Source organism: Pinus tabuliformis, chromosome 8, assembly GCF_031772625.1.
Source record: "Pinus tabuliformis cultivar Carrire ecotype Pingquan chromosome 8, CPIR1, whole genome shotgun sequence".
NCBI classification, from domain to species: Eukaryota; Viridiplantae; Streptophyta; class Pinopsida; order Pinales; family Pinaceae; genus Pinus; species Pinus tabuliformis.
This window is the reverse complement of record NC_142294.1, coordinates 1,125,769,486-1,125,787,782: the sequence shown is the minus strand read 5'-3', so window position 1 is coordinate 1,125,787,782 and position 18,297 is coordinate 1,125,769,486.

The window sequence follows — 18,297 nt, the reverse complement described above, 5'->3', positions numbered from 1 at the left end:
AGATCCACTCAAGTAGAGAAGAAGAAGTCTCAGACAATTGCGGAGTAGCCAAAATTGGAGAAGTCAAGAGGAGACTGAGTAGAGGCATCCAGTCATGCAGAGACCTCCAGTAGGGGGAAATTTCAAGCCAGGTGAGCAGAGGGATCATATGCAACCATACCTCTAGGTGTGAGGTGGGGCAATTTGAAGTGATAGTCCCAAGAGCGTTGAAATTGGGCAAGGTCCATTGAGTGGTTTTATCTCATGGATTGTACCTTGCTACGGGAGCCCAAAATACATAGTAGCGGGAGGAATAAGTGGGATTGATGCAATTAGAGATCAAGGTGACAAAGGCTAGAGAAATAAAATACTGAAGAGCATAGAGAGGGTTGAAAACAAGTGCAAAAAGACAGAGTGAACAAAATCGTAGATTTTTCAGTCGAAAGAGGCAATACTAGTCAGATACTTTGATGACATAGGCATCATTCTAATTCAGGTTGGATCTTTTTTGTTTCTAGAGTTGTTGGAGCTACAACACTCGAGATAAATGTTTCATGCAGAACATTCCAAAGGTTCAGGATTGGGATCGAGTTGAATTCCTTTCTTGTTGAGAGGGAGTGTTGAAAATAGCAACAAGAAATTTTAAAAATAGAATAAAAAATTCCAATTTAATTTTTCATTGAACTAAATTGTGAATTAAATTGTAATTCTTTTCTCATAGAAACTTGTAAATAGTTAATTAACTTTAATTAACTTAATTAGCTTGGGAATTTCGAGTTGGAAGTCTTTCTGAAGTCATGTATATGTTCTCCCTATAATATAAGGGTCCGGGATGATTTAAGTATGATTGGTAATTAGTTAACTCAGTTTATTGAGTTAAGTCCAGTTAAATTAGTTCCAAACTGTTTGAGGAACTAATAGTGAGTTAATAGTCAGTTGATGCATTAGTGCACTCAACTAGTGCGACTCTAGTTAACTGAAGACTCCCTCATTAGAAACTCATGCATGCCGATTCTGAGAAAGACCCAGTTGAGACTAGAGTGCAGGGACAATGTACTATTCCTTGTATAATTTTTTTAAGTTGTATAGATGGTGCATGCAATCAGGAACTGATCCTAGAAGGGATTACGCAGTTATTGATGAGGAATTTCCCTTTAAATATTGGCTAATTCTCTCAGGAATTGTGCAAAGAATTAGAATCTTGGAGGCTTGGAAATTTGGCTAAGTATTGGCCAAGGGAAGTCATCAGGCGAAGAGTAGGAAATACTTGTGCAAGTTAAGCTCAAGGTTGAGCAAAGCATATTGTATTTATCCAAAGACTTTGACCAAGGGCACAAGGAAATAGGAGGCTTGGAGAGAAGAGAAAAGGCCTGGATTTGGTTTGAGCTTTCTTGTGAGCTAGAGATTGATTTTACTGAGTGTTGGGATTACTCTGTGAGAACAAGCATTGTATTATCATCTTGGATTTCTGATTAATGCAATACAGATAGTGGGGTTTTGAGCTGGGGATTTCCTCGTGATATTTATTGTGTTATGTTCCATTGATGTTCTTCCTCTTGTCGATTATTATTTTTCTCGATTTTTATGTGCTTCCACTGTAAAGGGTAGAAGTAGATTCTTGTATTTTTTTAGTAGATTACACGAGCTGGTGAATCTACATGATTTTCTACAGTGAGTTTCATAAGAGCTCCACTCACAATAGAAGTGAGTGTCGGGCCAAGCAGTCACTAGTGGTCGAGTTGAAGGCTTCTGACTCACACACAAGTTATGACTCTATATCAGAACCCGAGAAAGGGACTAACAAAGGGAAGCAGATCATTGATGTGGAGCCTAGCGCCACTGTGGCCACCACAAAGATCTAGAAAATTGAGCCTGAAGATCCAGAGGAGGGAGAGCGCCTCTTCCACTCACAGTTGTTGGTGAAGGATTATTCGCTGCAGTTCATTGTTGATAGTGGGAGCCAAAAGAACCTCATTTCAACAGAAGTCGTGAAGCGGCTGGGCCTAAAGACTACATCACATCCGAAGTCGCACACCATCAGGTGGATTCATGAAGGACGAGATCTTTGCGTCTTCCAGTAGTTTTGTCTTCCCTACAGCATCAAGCCCTTCATGGATGAGGTATTGTGTGACATTGCTCCTCTTGAAGTTTCTGATGTATTGTTAAGACAACCATACTTGTGGAAGCGACATGCTATATATGAGTCTAGACCTCGCTATATGATTAGTACTTTGGCTAATAAGTTGTACATGATACTGGAGTTAACCCCACCTACTGCCATCTCTTTCATCATTGCAAAGTAATGCAGTAAGATCATTTCTCAGACCAGGAAATTTGTTTTCCTTATTATTCGCCCCCAAGGCAAGAAGAAGGTTGTGGCCATGACTTCTAGGCAGGGCTCCTCTGCACAACAAGAATAGATGAACAAGGTCGTGGAGGAGTACAAGGATATTTTCGCCTCACTGAGAAGGGTACCTCTGCACTGTCAAGTCAAGCACTCCATTGATCTGATCTCGGGCACATCGCTGCCCAATGGATCGATCTATCGACACTCTGTTCTAGAGAACGATGAGATCAAGAGGCAAATTCAGGAACTATTGTAGAAAGGCACATCAGGTCAAGCTCCTCACCCTGTGGGAGCCCGATTGTATTGGTACAAAAGAAGGATGGTACCTGGAGGCTCTGTATTGACTATCGAGTGTTGAACAAGATCATTGTCCGGAATAAGTAGCCAATATCATAGATTGATGACCTTCTGGACTAGTTCAAGGGGGGGAATATTTCAGCAAGATTGACTTGAAGTCAAGTTATCACCAGGTGCCTATCTAACCCTCCGATGTGTGGAAGGTTGCCTTGAAACCTAAGGAGGACCTTTTTGAATGTTTGGTCATGCCATTCGGATTGACGAATGCCCCTGTAACCTTCATGAGACTGATAGACGACATATTGCGACCCTTTACCAATACATTCATGGTGGTGTATTTATATGACATCTTGATCTTCAGCCAGAATTGGGAAGAGCACCTCCACCATATTAGACGGGTCCTTCAAACCGTTCGACAACACAAGTTGTGTGCTAACTTGGAGAAATGCACCTTTTTCCTGACCCAAGTTCAATACTTGGGGTAAATCATTGATGAGTAGGGTGCACATGTGGACCCATCCAAGATATAAGTCATTCAGGATTAATCAACCCCAACCACTCTAACAGAGCTTTGCGTCTTTTGGGTCTTTCCAATTTCTACCATAGGTTCATGTTGGGGTTCTCTCATATCACTTGGCCTTTAAGTCAAGTCATCAAGGGTGGAGCAACACCAAAATTATTTTGGTCGGAAACCCAACAACGAACATTCTTCAAGTTGAAGAATCGCCTTTGTTCTACACTAGTGCTCACATTACCAGACCTGCAACAACCATTTGAGATTGAGATAAATGCCTCCGAATTTTCTATTAATGTGGTTCTTACACAACGTGCACATACAGTGGCTTACCACAGTGAGACACTTTCAAACACAGTCCGAAAGTACCCCACTTACGATAAAGTATTGTATTCCATTGTGTAGGTCTACCGTCAATGGAAGCATTACATTATGGGGAAGGAAATGGTCATCCACACAAGCCATCAGCCTCTATAGTTCATACATACACAAGGGAAGTTGCAGAACGATCGCCATCAAAAATGGTCCACCTATTTGCAACAGTTCCATTTGAACATTAATTATAAGAAGCGCAACACCAATAATGTCATTGACTGCCTCAACCAACCACCAATTATGGCACTAATCACTGTGTTTGAATCCTATGGGTACAAGACATCAGGGTGGCCGCATCTTTATAAGAGCAATCTAGAATTTGGCAACATATACCAGACACTCCTAGAAGAGAAGCAAGTTCCAAATTTTGACCTTCAAGATGCATTGTTATGCCACTTTGGACACATATGTGTTCCTTCAAGTGAGTGTGCCAAGATGATTTGGGAGGTGCACTACAACCGGGTCGTTGGACATTTCGGAGTAGAGAAAATAGTGGAAGTATTACAGAAGTATTTTTATTGGCCGAAACTTCGTCAGGATGTTGGGAAGTACATTAGATCCTACACCGCCTGTGCCATTTCCAAACCAACCATCAAGAATCAAGGCTTGCACACTCCTCTACCTACTCCTAGTCGGCCTTGGGAATCTGTCTCCATGGATTATATGTCAGGCCTTCCTTCTACTAAGCACAACAACGATTTAATTTTCGTGGCCATCAGTAGATTCTCTAAGATGTCCATCATGGCGGCCTGCAAGAAGAGTATCAAAGTAAAGGCCATTGTTAAGCTCTTCTTTGAGTAAGTGTGGGTACACTTTGGGATCCCACAGTCCATTATCTCAGATCAAGATAGCATATTCGTGAGTGAATTTTGGTCATGTCTCTGGTCGATGTTGGATACAAAACTTACTATGCCCACTATGTTCCATCCCCAAACTAATGGCCAAACAGAGGTTGTCAACAAGATGATCGTACACATTCTGTGCATGTACAACTCAAAGCATCCACACACATGGGATGAAAGTGTCCCCTATGTCTAATAGAGCTACAACAGATCTCTCCACTACTCAACAGGCCACAAGCCCTTTTAGGTAGGGCTGGGATTTCAACCATTATACCCCATTGATGTGGCCATACCATTTGCAGCCACTCAAGTAGATTCATCTCATGTGCAGTCTGAAGTTGAAAGGGTTAACAACTTCATTGAGTGCATTCAACACATCCGCCAGTAGGTCCATGATATATAGGACAGAGTCAATGCTAAGTACAAGAAGCACCATGATCAACATCAAGTGCCACACAAGTTCAAGGTGGGTGGAAAATTTTGGCTGCATTTGTAGAAGCAGCGCCTTGCTAGACCACACCGCAAGCTTTGCCAGCTCCAATATGGTCCATACACCATGACCAAGGTTGTCGATGACAATGCCTTCGAACTCAGCATCCCACCGTTCCTTGGTCTGCACCCAGTGTTCAATGTAGCTCGCCTTCGGCCATACTGTCCACCATTGTTAGACACCTCTGACATTGTAGAAAAGCTCACACCAATAGAGCTCAACCTAAACTACATGGAACATGCCACAAATGATCAGATCATGGACATACATATCAAAAACACTCGAAAACAAAGGATACAACTATATCGAGTTGTCAAAGCAAGCCAACTCCTTCACTAGGGCAAGTGGTTCACCAGGGACTAAGTTCAAGAAAAAGTTCCTCACCTCATGGAGGCTCTACATGCAATGTGGACCATTGCTTCCTAAGGGGGGAGGAATGATCCAGGTGGATATTGGTGGCCACCTGCCTAATTCCACCTAGACCCCCTAGTTAGTTTCATATGTTTCCTTAATTGTAGCACAATTTACTATTTTTGGTAGTTTTTCGTGTCCTAAACTTCTGGAGCCGTTTTGAGGCCATAAATGACGTTTTTTTGGCAAAATTCCTCCGAAGTTTTCCAAGGCAATTGCATCAACAATTATATTCCTCGGAGAGATATTTCTAATGAGGTATCATACATGTTAAATGGAGATAATATGACCAAGTTACGACCCCGGGAGGTTGGCTACCCAACTAACCCCAACAGGGCCCATAAACTCTTGGTGTTACTTCTCCTCGGGTTAGGGTTTTGGTTTTTTAGGGTTTTCTCTTATTGTTCAATAATAAAAATTCCCTTGAGCCTCATTGTAACTCAGTTCAGAGGCATGTAGCTACCGCATCTCTTCTTAGAGATAAACTATCATCGCCCGAGCTATCTTATTTCCATTCTGTTTGTAAGCATAGTTCAATATTTTTCTATTAATGAAATGAAATGTTTTTCTACTGCATCTCTGTGTTTAAGTTCAAATCATGAATCAGCTTCTTGATTTCATCATTCTCTAGAAAAAAGAATTAATAGATCATTCCATTAGACAGCGACATGTCCGGGGTCAGATCAATTGAGTGCTTGACCTGACAATGTAGGGGTACCCTTGTGGGTGAGGTGAAGATGTCCCTGTACTCCTCCATGACCTTGTCCATATGCTTCTGTCATGTAGAGGAGCCCTATCTGAAGGTCATGGATGTGGCCACAATGCTCTTCTTTCCCTGAGGGACAATCATAAGGAATAAAAAATCCATCGTCTAAGAAATGATCTTACTCCATTGCTTCCAAAAGATCAAAGAGAAGGCGGTAGGTGGTACTACCTCTAGTATCCTGTATAACTTATTACCCAAAGTAATAATAACAATGTGAGGCCTAAACTCATACATAGAATGATGATTTCATAAGTATGGTTGGACTAATAATACATCACAAACTTCAAGAGAAGCAACATGACACAATAACTCATCTTTGAAGGGCTTGATGTTGTAAGGAAGGTAACATTACTAGCTGATATGGAGATCTTTTCCTTGTTGAATCCACCCAATATTGTATAGTTGTGGGTGTGGTGTGGTCGGTAGGCCCAACCGCTTCATGACCCCTATTGAAATGAGGTTATTTTGACTCCTGCTATCGATAATGAACTGTAGCAAAGAACCCTTCACCCACATCTATTAGTGGAAAAGGTGCTCCCCCTCCTCTAGATTTTTGGGGTTAATCTTCTATATATTAGTGGTGGAAATGGTGGCACTGGACTCTGCATCAATAATCTTCTTCCCTTTGTCATTCCTATTGTCGGGTTCTGACTCAGAGTTAGAACATGCATCTAATTCATAAGCCTTTAGCTCAGCCACCAGTGACTACTTGGCTCGACACTCATTTGTGTTGTGAGTGGGGCTCTTATGGAACTCACACCATTTTCATGTTTCCTTTGTCTTCGTGGTGTTGTTCTTTGCTTACATCTTTGGCGGGTTGTCCTAGGTCACTCTGCCTTAGATTTGTACTTTGTTATTCAGTTTGGGGGTGCCATTCCCTTACTTGAGATTCACAGATCCAGAGTCTATCTTCTTTTGTTTAAGTTTCTGCTCAATCTTGACAGTGTATTAATAGGTGGTATCGAGAGAGAAGATGTCCAGGAACTCCATCTCTTCCTAGGTGTGCTTGTGTAGACAGTCATGGTACTTGAATACAAAATATCGCTTAGAATCCATGATATCCAACTTCATGCGAAGGGTATGAAAAAAAACTTGAACTCTGACATGTATTGGTCCCTTCCTTGCTGCAACATGGTCCACTTTATGTATTTATCTTCCTAGTTCCTGATAAGGTAATACTGTTATTTGATTCCGTCTCAGAAAGAATTCCAAGGGGGTGTGGCTGAAAACAATGGGGGTTCTCTCTCATCCTTATGTTCACAGTAGGTTTCCCACTAGTCCTTGGCATGGGGGGGGCAACTTTGAGGAGTGTAAAAGTAATCTTTTTCCGATTGGAAAAGTCATGAACCGAAAAATATCCTTCCAAAAAATTTAACCATCTATCTATGAAGTTTGTATCTATATAGATTTCAAATATGTGAATGTCAAAGGTTACTTGTACCTTAAAGGGAGTGGTGCCTCCAGAGTGGTTGTTGGATGAAGATGTGTCGGCTGTGGGTATCCACCAAAGGATATGGAAAAAAATTTCCATCGTCGTGTTCCTTTATCACTCACGAGCTTATTCAAGCAATATTTTGAAAGGATCTCCTGCTCCCTCATCTTTCTTTTCTTCTTCTGCGGGAGCTTGTTGGGGTTTGCAACGCTAATCTTACAAAGGTTCAACTAGTTCGAGCCCTAACTCCTTATACCATGACCTCATTGAGGACATGCAAAGAAAAATAGAGAAAGATCAAACCACTCTAATACCACTAATCCAAAATTATGAAGGAACGCAACAGAACATAGATATAAACATAAACACAGAGATGCAACAAAAATAAAACATCATTTCATTAACATCATAGAATTGAAATATGCTTACATACAGAATGGAAATAAACTAGCATGGTAATGGTAGCTTATCTCCAAGAAGAGATGTGGTGGCTTCATTCCCTTGAACTGTGTTACAATGAGGCTCAATGGCCTTTTTATTATTGAACAACAAAGGGAAACCCTAAACAACAAAAAACCTAACCCTAGGAGATGGAACACCAAGAGTTTGTGGGACCCTTGGGGTTAGTTGTGAAGCCAAATTCCTTGGGTCATATCTTGGCCATATGATCTTCATTTGGCACGTAAGATAGCTCGTTAGAAATATCTCTATGAGTAATACGAAATTTGTAGCAAGCTTGTAAATGGGTTTGTGGCAGAACTCAGAAAAACGTCGTTTAGGGGGTAAAAATAGCATTGAAAGTTCAGGACCCAAAAAATTACTAAAAATAGTAAATGTTGCTATAATCAAAGGCACTGATGAAACTAACTGGGGGTCTAGGTGGAATAGGCAGGTGGCCACTAATTGTTGGGTGTGAAGCATGATTGTTTAGAGGTCTTTGTTTCAGCTGGATGTATACCCCAAGAAGTTTGTACACCCCTCCACGTGGGGGGGTGTGGGGGGGACTTGTGCCCCCCGTGGGGGTTCAGGGGGCCGCTTCCCCCCCGGCTGGGGGGTCCGGGGGCTAGCAGTCCCCCGGTAGGGGCCCCCAAAGCTAAAAATAGATGTAAAATTGCCTTGTAAAAGTATAGTAATTTCTAGTCAATCTGGGCCATTCATTAGGGAGATGATCTTACTGTAGAACTTATGCTTAGTTTAAGGTTTTTTGCCCCAGAAGACAACCGCTCTCTTTGTATGAGGACATTGTATTGAGGCTATGTAATAGAGATGTATTCTCCGATCGAGAAATAGAGAGGTGAGACTGTGAGAGAAAACAGAGGATATTACAACGAATCTGTTGTAGGTTGTGTCTCTTCATTTTGCTGGATAATAGAAAGGAAGGAATGGCTGTTTGGGGTGGATGTAGCCCAAACTGGGTGAACCACATATATCTGTGTCTCGCTGGTTTTATGTGTTTTCTATGTTTATATCTATGCAATATTCTATGTGTTCAATTGCTCTGTAATACATACATACATACATACATACATACATACATACATACATACATACATATATATATATATATATATATATCTATACATATATATATATATACATATACATATATACATATACATATATACATATATATATATATATATATATATATATATATATATATATATATATATATATATATATATATATATATATATATATATATATATATATATATATATATATATATATATATATATATATATATATATATATATATATATATATATATATATATATAATTTTCTAACAACTAGTATCAGAGCCGAAGGTCTATTTGGCTGACAAACTCGTAGGAGAGAAGGGTTCCTGGTTTGAGTGGGAGAAATGGCAGAAGATGGTAAGTTTAGGGTTGAGAAATTTAATGGCCAAAACTTCTCGCTATGGAAGATGCAGATGGAAGATTATCTATATCAGAAAGATCTGTACCTACCATTGGGTGGAAAAACAAAGATGCCGACAGGTATGACAGATGAAGAATGGAACCTTCTCGATAGAAAGGCACTCAGAACAGTACGGTTGTGCCTTGCAGTGTCTATCGCCTTCAACATTTCGAAGGAAACAACGACAGAGGGTTTGATTAAGGCATTAGTGAAACTATATGAAAAACCCTCAGCCTCAAACAAGGTATTTCTTATGAAACGATTATTTAATATGAAGATGTCGGAAGGTGGATCTGTTGCAGACAATTTAAATGATTTTAATACTGTTACAAGTTAGTTAAGTTCTGTAGGGATAAAGTTTGATGATGAAGTTAGAGCTCTGTTATTCTTGTGCCCATTGACAGAAAGTTGGAATGGTTTAGTAATGGCCGTTAGTAACTCTATTTCTGGATCTAGTACTGTAAAGTTTGATGATGTTGTCGGTGCTATCCTGAGCAAGGAAATGTGATGGAAAAGCTCCGGTGAGACATCGGGTAATGCTTTTATTGCAGAGTCTAGGGGAAGAAAAATGGAAAGAGGAAAGAGCTCAGGATATCACAGTAAATCAAGGAAAGGCAGATCCAAGTCCAGATCGGGAATAGTGTGTTGGAAATGCAGAAATAAAGGACACCTAAAGAAATACTGTAGATCTCGAAAAGGAAAAGAAGGAGATGCACAGCAAGAAAACAATCATGAAGCAAATGTGACAGATGAGGTGTTACAAGATGCTTTGATTCTTTCTTTCGAAAATATTATTGATTCTTGGGTGGTAGATTCAGGGGCCTCATTCCATGCCACACCTGATAAGAAATACTTTCATGACTATGTTCAAGGAGATTTTGGACAAGTCCATTTGGGTGATGATAAACCCTGTAAAATTATTGGAATGGATAAGGTTCTTGTAAAACATCAGAATGGAAACCAATGGCTACTAAAGGAGGTAAGGCATGTTCCAAATCTGAAGAAAAATCTGATTTCAACAGGGCAGTTAGGTGGTGAAGGTTGTGTGACAACTTTCACAGATAAAGCTTGGAAGGTCACCAAAGGAGCCTTGGTAATAGCAAAAGGTGAAAAGGTTGGTACATTGTATTTATGCAATGGTATTTCTAACTCTGTTAATGTTTTAACTTCCAAAGGAGCAAATGCATCATTATGGCATCATAGGCTCGGACACATGAGTGAGAAGGGGATGAAGATTCTTCACTCAAGGAATTTGTTGTTGGGTTTGAAGAATGCTGACTTGGACTTCTGTGAGAATTGCATTTATGGAAAACAGAAGAGAGTCAGATTTATTAGAGTTGGGAAAGAAAAGAAGAGCGAAAAATTAGAGCTTGTGCATATAGATGTATGGGGACATACTAAGGTATCATCTCTTGGTGGCTCTCGTTATTATGTTACTTTTATTGATGATGCAACTAGAAAAACTTGGATTTATTGTATTAAGAATAAATCTGATGTATTTGATACTTTCAAGAAATGGAAAGCTTTGGTTGAGATTGAGACAGGAAAGAAATTGAAGTGTCTCAGATCAGACAATGGAGGTGAATATTGCAACAAAGAGTTTGATAGGTACTGTTTAGAGCATGGAATTCTCAGAGAGAAGATAGTCCCAAGAACACCACAAGGAAATGGTGTGTCAAAAGGGATGAACAAAACAATCATGGAGCGTGCAAGGTGCATGAGATTGCATTCAGGATTGCCTTCACAATTTTGGGCAGATGCTGTAGATACTGATGTTTATCTTATAAATAGAGGGCCTTCAAGTTCCTTGGATGGTGGTGTTCCAGAGGAAGCATGGACAGGTAAAAAGGTAAACTACTCCTTTTTAAAGCCTTTTGGTTGTGAGGCCTTTGTCCATATTAATAAAGAAAATAGAACAAAGCTTGAGGCAAAATCAAAGAAATGTACCTTTATTGGATATGGTGTTAATGATTTTGGTTATCGCTTATATGATTATGAAAATCACAAAATCATTAGGATCAGAGATGTAATATTCAATGAAAAGGTCTTGTATAAGAATCAGATGGAGGAAAAGAAATAGGAAAAAGAAAACAAGGAATACACAGTTCTTGATGAGATCACTGAAAAAGTAAAGGTGCCTAAAAATAATAATAATTAACAACCACAACAACAACAAAAAGCACCCCAAACACCTGAAAGTGGTGTTAGAAGATCTACCAAGATAAGTATACCCCCTGAACGATACTCTCCTTCATTATATTATTTTTTGTTGACTGATTTTGGTGAACCCGAATGTTATGAAGAAGCAATGCAAATTGAAAGCAGGAAGAAGTGGGAGGTAGCCATGGAAGAAGAGATGGACTCCTTGATGCATAACCAGACATGGGACTTAGTTAGGTTGCCTGCAGGAAAAACTACATGAAGAATAAATGGGTTTACAGGATGAAGGAAGAAGATGGAGGAAAATAAAGGTACAAAGCTAGACTTGTGGTGTAGGGGTTTGCACAGAAGAAAGGTATTGATTTTGATGAAATATTTTCTCCTGTTGTTAAAATGACTTCAATCAGAACTATTTTAAGTCTAGTAGCAGTTGAAGATTTGCATCTTGAGCAGTTAGATGTAAAGACAGCCTTTCTCCATGGGGATTTGGAGGAAGAGATATATATGCAGCAACCACAATGATATGAGGTAAAAGGGAAGGAGAAACTAGTGTGCATGTTGAAGAAGAGTTTGTATGGCTTAAAACAGGCTCCAAGGTAGTGGTATATAAAATTTAACAAGTTTATGTCTGAACAAGGTTATACTAGTTGTCACTCTAATCATTGTGTTTATCTGAAAAAGCAAAATGATGGCAGTTATATTATATTGTTATTGTATGTAGATGACATGCTTGTTGCGGGGTCTAACATGCAGGAAATAAATGTGCTCAAAAGAAAATTGGCAAATTCATTTGCAATGAAGGATTTGGGAGCTGCAAAACAAATCCTTGGTATGAGAATAACTAGAGATAGGAAAAATCGCAAATTAACATTGTCTCAGAATGAGTACATACAAAAGGTGTTGAAAAGATTTAATATGCATAACGCAAAACTAGTTAGTACACCTTTTGCTAGCCATTTCAAACTTAGTAAGGAGATGTGCCCAAAGACCCAAGAAGACATAGATTATATGTCTAAAGTTCCATATGCATCAGTAGTTGGAAGCTTAATGTATGCAATGGTTTGCACAAGGCCTGATATTGCACATGCAGTGGGAGTTGTAAGTAGGTACATGAACAATCCAGGAAATGAACATTGGATGGCAGTGAAATGGATTCTCAGATATTTGAAAGGTACCACAAATCAAGCATTATGCTTTGGTGGTCCAAACATTTCTCTACAGGGATATGTTGATGCAGATATGGCAGGTGATAGAGATAACAGGAGGAGCACTACAGGATATGTATTTACTGTGGGTGGAACAACTGTCAGTTGGGTTTCAAAAATCCAAAGTGTTGTTGCACTTTCAACAACAGAAGCAGAGTATGTTGCTGCTACAGAGGCTAGTAAAGAAATGATTTGGTTACAAAGGTTTATGGGTGAATTGGGTAAGAAGCATGATATGGGCATGTTATACAGTGATAGCCAAAGTTCCATTCATCTTGCAAAGAACTCAGCATTTCATTCCAGGACTAAACACATACAACTCAAGTACCATTTCATACGATCAGTGTTGGAAGATGGAGAGTTGAAGCTGGAAAAGATACACACTAGCTAGAATCATGCAGATATGATAACAAAAGTTGTAACCAGGGAGAAACTGAGAATATGCTCAGTTTCAATTGGTCTTCAAGGATGACGATGAAGATGAGAAACAGCCAGGTCAAAAGAGGAGTCATTGTCCAGCAAATGAAGCAGTGGTGGAGTTGCTACAATTATTCTCCAAGTGGGAGATTGTTGGGTGTGGAGCATGATTGTTTACTGGTCTTTGTTTCAGTCGGATGTATACCCCAAGAAGTTTGTACACCCCTCCACGCGGGGGGGTGCGGGGGGGACTTGTCCCCCGGCGGGGGTTCAAGGGGGACTTGTCCCCCCCCGCGGGGGTTCGGTGGGGGCCGATCCCCCCCGGCTGGGGGGTCCGGGGGCCAGTAGTCCCTTGGCGGGGGTTTCAGGGGCAGCACCCCCGAAGCTAAAAACAGATGTAAAATTGCCTTGTAAAAGTATAGTAATTTCTAGTCAATCTGGGTCGTTCATTAGGCGGCTGATTTGACGGTAGAACTTATGTTTAGTTTAGGGTTTTTTTGCCCGAGAAGGCAACCCCTCTCTTTGTATGAGGGCATTGTATTGAGGCTATGTAATAGGGGTGTATTCTCTGAGCGAGAAACAGAGAGGTGAGACTGTGAGAGAAAACAAAGGATATTACTGCGGATCTACTATAGGTTGTGTCTCTTCATTTTGCTGGATAATAGAAAGGAAGAATTGGTTGTTCAGGGTGGATGTAGCCCAAACTGGGTGAACCACGTATATCTGTGTCTCTCTGGTTTTATGTGTTTTCTATGTTTATATCTATGCAATATTCTATGTGTTCCATTGCTTTGAAGAGTGGCATGACAATCTAATCTCAAATAAAATGTGTAACTCATATGTTATGTGGTATTATTTATTTTAAAAACAACATTCCATGTAGATGATTTATTTTATAAAGGGATATATCGAAATATATGGGTAATAGAGATGATTAAGCAGTTCTTCCAACGAATACAATAAATTAATTTTATAACAAGACATGTAACATCTTTGGTTTTTAAAAAATTTCATTATATATATTTTTTATAGGCTAATGAAAATGATTTTCATTAATAAAAAAAGATTTACATACGATGCAACAGATCAAAATGGCATACTCTAGTTTGTGCTTCCTAACACACACCTCGGTACCATCTAATTTAGTTTGGAATTACAAATCTATAAACTAAAACTGCAACGACAACAACCAATCAAGGATAGATTTTACAATTTGATAATAAAGTCCAGCAGTGAGGCATTTAGAAACAAACAACAAGACATAGTAAAACTATAATCACCAAACAACATGTTGCACTCAAGACAAACAATGAAGCATAGAGACAACACACCATCTCTGCAAAAGGAATCTCCACCGTACCCAAATGCACAATGTGGTCAAAACACACCATGACGAGCGGAAATAGTGCGCCACCCCTGCAGAAAGAAAAATAACCAGACAAAGACCTGGAGAGAGATTGTGCCTTCCTTGTAAACCATTAATAACTATTGTCTGATGGATAACAAAATATGAAGAACCAATCATGAACCATAGATAAACCAAAACACCAAATAAACAAAACCTTGTAGGATACATGAATAAGGAATAATCTAAGTTGATGACAACTCCACTAGTAGCCAAAACATATAAAGTTACACCAACTATGAACACTGTGGAAAACTATCAGGTTCCACCATGAAGAAAATCTCAGAAGTGACTGAAAAAGCTAGAGACAAAAATCCATATAACCTAAAAAAATTCAAACTGCAAATTTCCAAATTCAGAGTTAGAAACAATATAACTTTCTAGATGGTGTAAATGTATCATCCAAACAAAAGCGAATATTTATGATTGTGCATTTGATATCCTCTTGACCAACAAACAACTTTTAATTATCAGCTTGTTGATCCCTCAACATTATACGAAAGAGGGTATCCATAAATTAATGCATAGAGAGTGAATGCAAGAAATGTAGTCTTTTTTTTCTTAAATTTTCGAGATTTGGAAGCCATTGAAAACCATTTCATCCCACTTCTGGGTCAAAGAAATAAGACAGTGAATGAATTCCTTCTCTTCCAATTGTCGAACTTCCCGAGGAATTTCATTATAATTTAAATAATTTTTTTAATAAATTATTAAATAAGAAAATATTTAATATTAATTATTTTAAGAATTTTGAGTTCAAAAATTTACTAATTTACATATAATTTGCAATATTTTTATTTATTTAATATGATGGAATTAATATATTACATGGAATTAAATATGAAGATTTGATTTTATAAAATTTTAACATAATATTATGTTTGCTCATGACAATATTTGCGTCATAGTGAGTTAGTGAGCTATACCTAGATATGGGATGATAAAAAAAGTGACACTTAGTATGAAAGAGATGTTGTAGTGGCATGTTAGATGAGATATTGTAATGAAGTATTACATCAAATAATAATAATAATATATATTTTGAGTTTCATCTTGCAAAGTTTATTTTTTATGACATTTAAAACTGTTGAATGTAATTCACTTTACAAATAGATGAATAAAATATATGATTGAGAAAAAAAAAAAAAAAAACCTAAAATCTAAAAACCAAATCAAAAGCAAAAAACATCACCATTTAAAAATAATAATAATAAATAAATAAAAAACAATGTTAAAATAAACTAACAAGATGAATATTTAATAATTAATTTTTTAATAAAATTTATATAAATCCAGTTTTCAAAGTTCAACTCCCTTGAAAAACTAACAATTGGATCACACTGTAAGAAACAATAACATCTATGTTTGCCTTCAAACCTTTCAAACACTATACGATCATCCCTCAAGTTTGTCAAAGACCCCATTGACCCCTAACATGAAAGGTCTGATTTTGATTTGAGTTGCTTTTGCTTCTGCTTTTGCTGGAATCGGGTACGTACTCTTGTCACGGTTTGAAAAAATCGATTGGTTGTACGTTTCTCTAAAATTACTGGTCGATTCAGAAACCTGTAAAAACCTTACAGACTCGTATATGCGAGAATAAGTGTTTAAGTTCTAAACAATATATATATATATATAATATATTAACCAATGCCTGTCTAACCCACCAAGGCTTTCGAAACTACTTTCAACCACTAGAGAACATTCATTATGAGGAACCGATGAAGAAATGTGAGCTCTGCAACAAATTGTCAGCCAGAATACTTTGTGAGTCGGACCAGGCCAATCTCTGTTGGGTCTGTGATGCCAAGGTCCATTCTGCAAATTTTCTGGTGGTTCGCCATGTTCGAAAGCTTCTCTTCCACGTCTGCCAATTCCCAACCTAATGGAAAGCCTTGGGAGTGAGTCCATCCCTAACTCTTTGTATCTGTAGCAAATGCTTCTCCACCAAATACTTAGCTAGAAAGCATCAGCTTGAGGGGAATGATAACTAAGTTGTTATTTTCATACTCTCTTTGTAAATGTTTGTCTTTTTTTTCAACTAAAAAATCGTTGATAGAACAGTTCTCAAATATATATAGTCCAATATATATAGTCCAGTCCAGTCCAAAATTAGACCATAAAACTTGTAAGACCAAACCTCCCACCAGTTATCTCTGCTCCCCACTCAGTAAAAGAAACAGTAGTGGTGCCCGTGGACAACATAGTGGAGCTTAAAGGGCAGCTACCAGTGAGAACTGCAGTGAATAGCATTGAGCATCTTTTGAATTGGACAAAAGGGGATCAGTTGGTTAGTTGTATTAAATAGTAGATAAAAAAGAAATATGTTAGTTAGAGTTGAGAATGTGATGACCAAAAATTCAGTATGGACCTTTGAAACCATATTTGTACTTAAAAATGGAGCCACATTCAGATTTAGAAAGGTCATTGATAATTATGGGGAACCATAATGTAAGTTAAGTTACATATTCTCTGATCTCTCAATGTAAATGCAAATGCAGCATCAAAGTGTTTTCAATATAGGAAATTAAGGAATGAAGTCAATCTTTAAGAAAATTGTCCACCTGAGAGGGAGTTTTCGATATTTGTTTTTAAGTACGATTTCTTCACAGATTTATCATCGTATGGGGAAATGGTATGCATTTCAAACTGTTGCAATCAATTTTCAGTTTCCACTTTTATGTTATTATATGGTCCTGCCTTGGAGAATGGTAATAATTATCCAGGCTGGTTACTTCTAGGATTCTTGTGTGCCAGAGCTCCTTTCAACTATATTACATATAATTATCACTAGTGCCAATAGATACTAATTTTAAAAAGAAAGGTAAAATGCCAGTTCATTTAATTCTACTGTCAAATGAAGCAAAATGAAAATATTTACTTAAATTTTGTGGCTATGGGTCAAAATCTTGATTGAAATTTTATGTTATTTCTAGGTTTGTTTGTTTAATTGATCGATGTCACAGCATTATACTGATACCATTTTTTTTGAGAAAGAAAAGATTTTAAGAAATTCATAAAAAAAAAATTGAGAATTTATTTCTATAATATATATATGAAGATAAAGATGAAGCAGTAGCTTTTCTTAGCTGGACTTGAATATCTTAACCACTCATAACAATAATCCTTATAAGAGTAATTCACAAATAATTGAATAGGGAGTTGATCAATAATGCACATTAAAGTTATAGGAATGGAGTGAGAAAGCAAGAAAATTCATTTATTCTAGAAAAAAAAGTCATTTATCGATATCGACCTCAGAACAGAAATATTAAAAAAATATTATTGCATCTAAAATATGATGGTGGATATTTATATTAAAACACAAATTTGAAATGTATAAATAAAGTCTTGGATGTCCCTTTTGAAAATTAAGTTTATTCCTATTATAAAAGTATAGCCTTGGGCAAATGGATAATTTAAATATTCTTGAGGGATTATTAATAAAATTTTATATAATAATTTATTTTTTATAAATCAAGTTGAAACAATAGCAATGAGATAATTAGGTTTTAGATCAACAATATGATAAGTTATTTTTTTCTTTTGGTTAGGAAGATTAAAAGGAAATTATACTAACAATTAAATTATGGAAATTTGATAAAAACAAATAAATAAAAAATTATGAAAATTTGTTTTTACAAAAGAGAAAAAGAAATGGAGATAACGCCTATAAATTCATGTAATAGTCACAACCTCATAACAAATAAACAAATTGTAGAGCTTCTATCACAA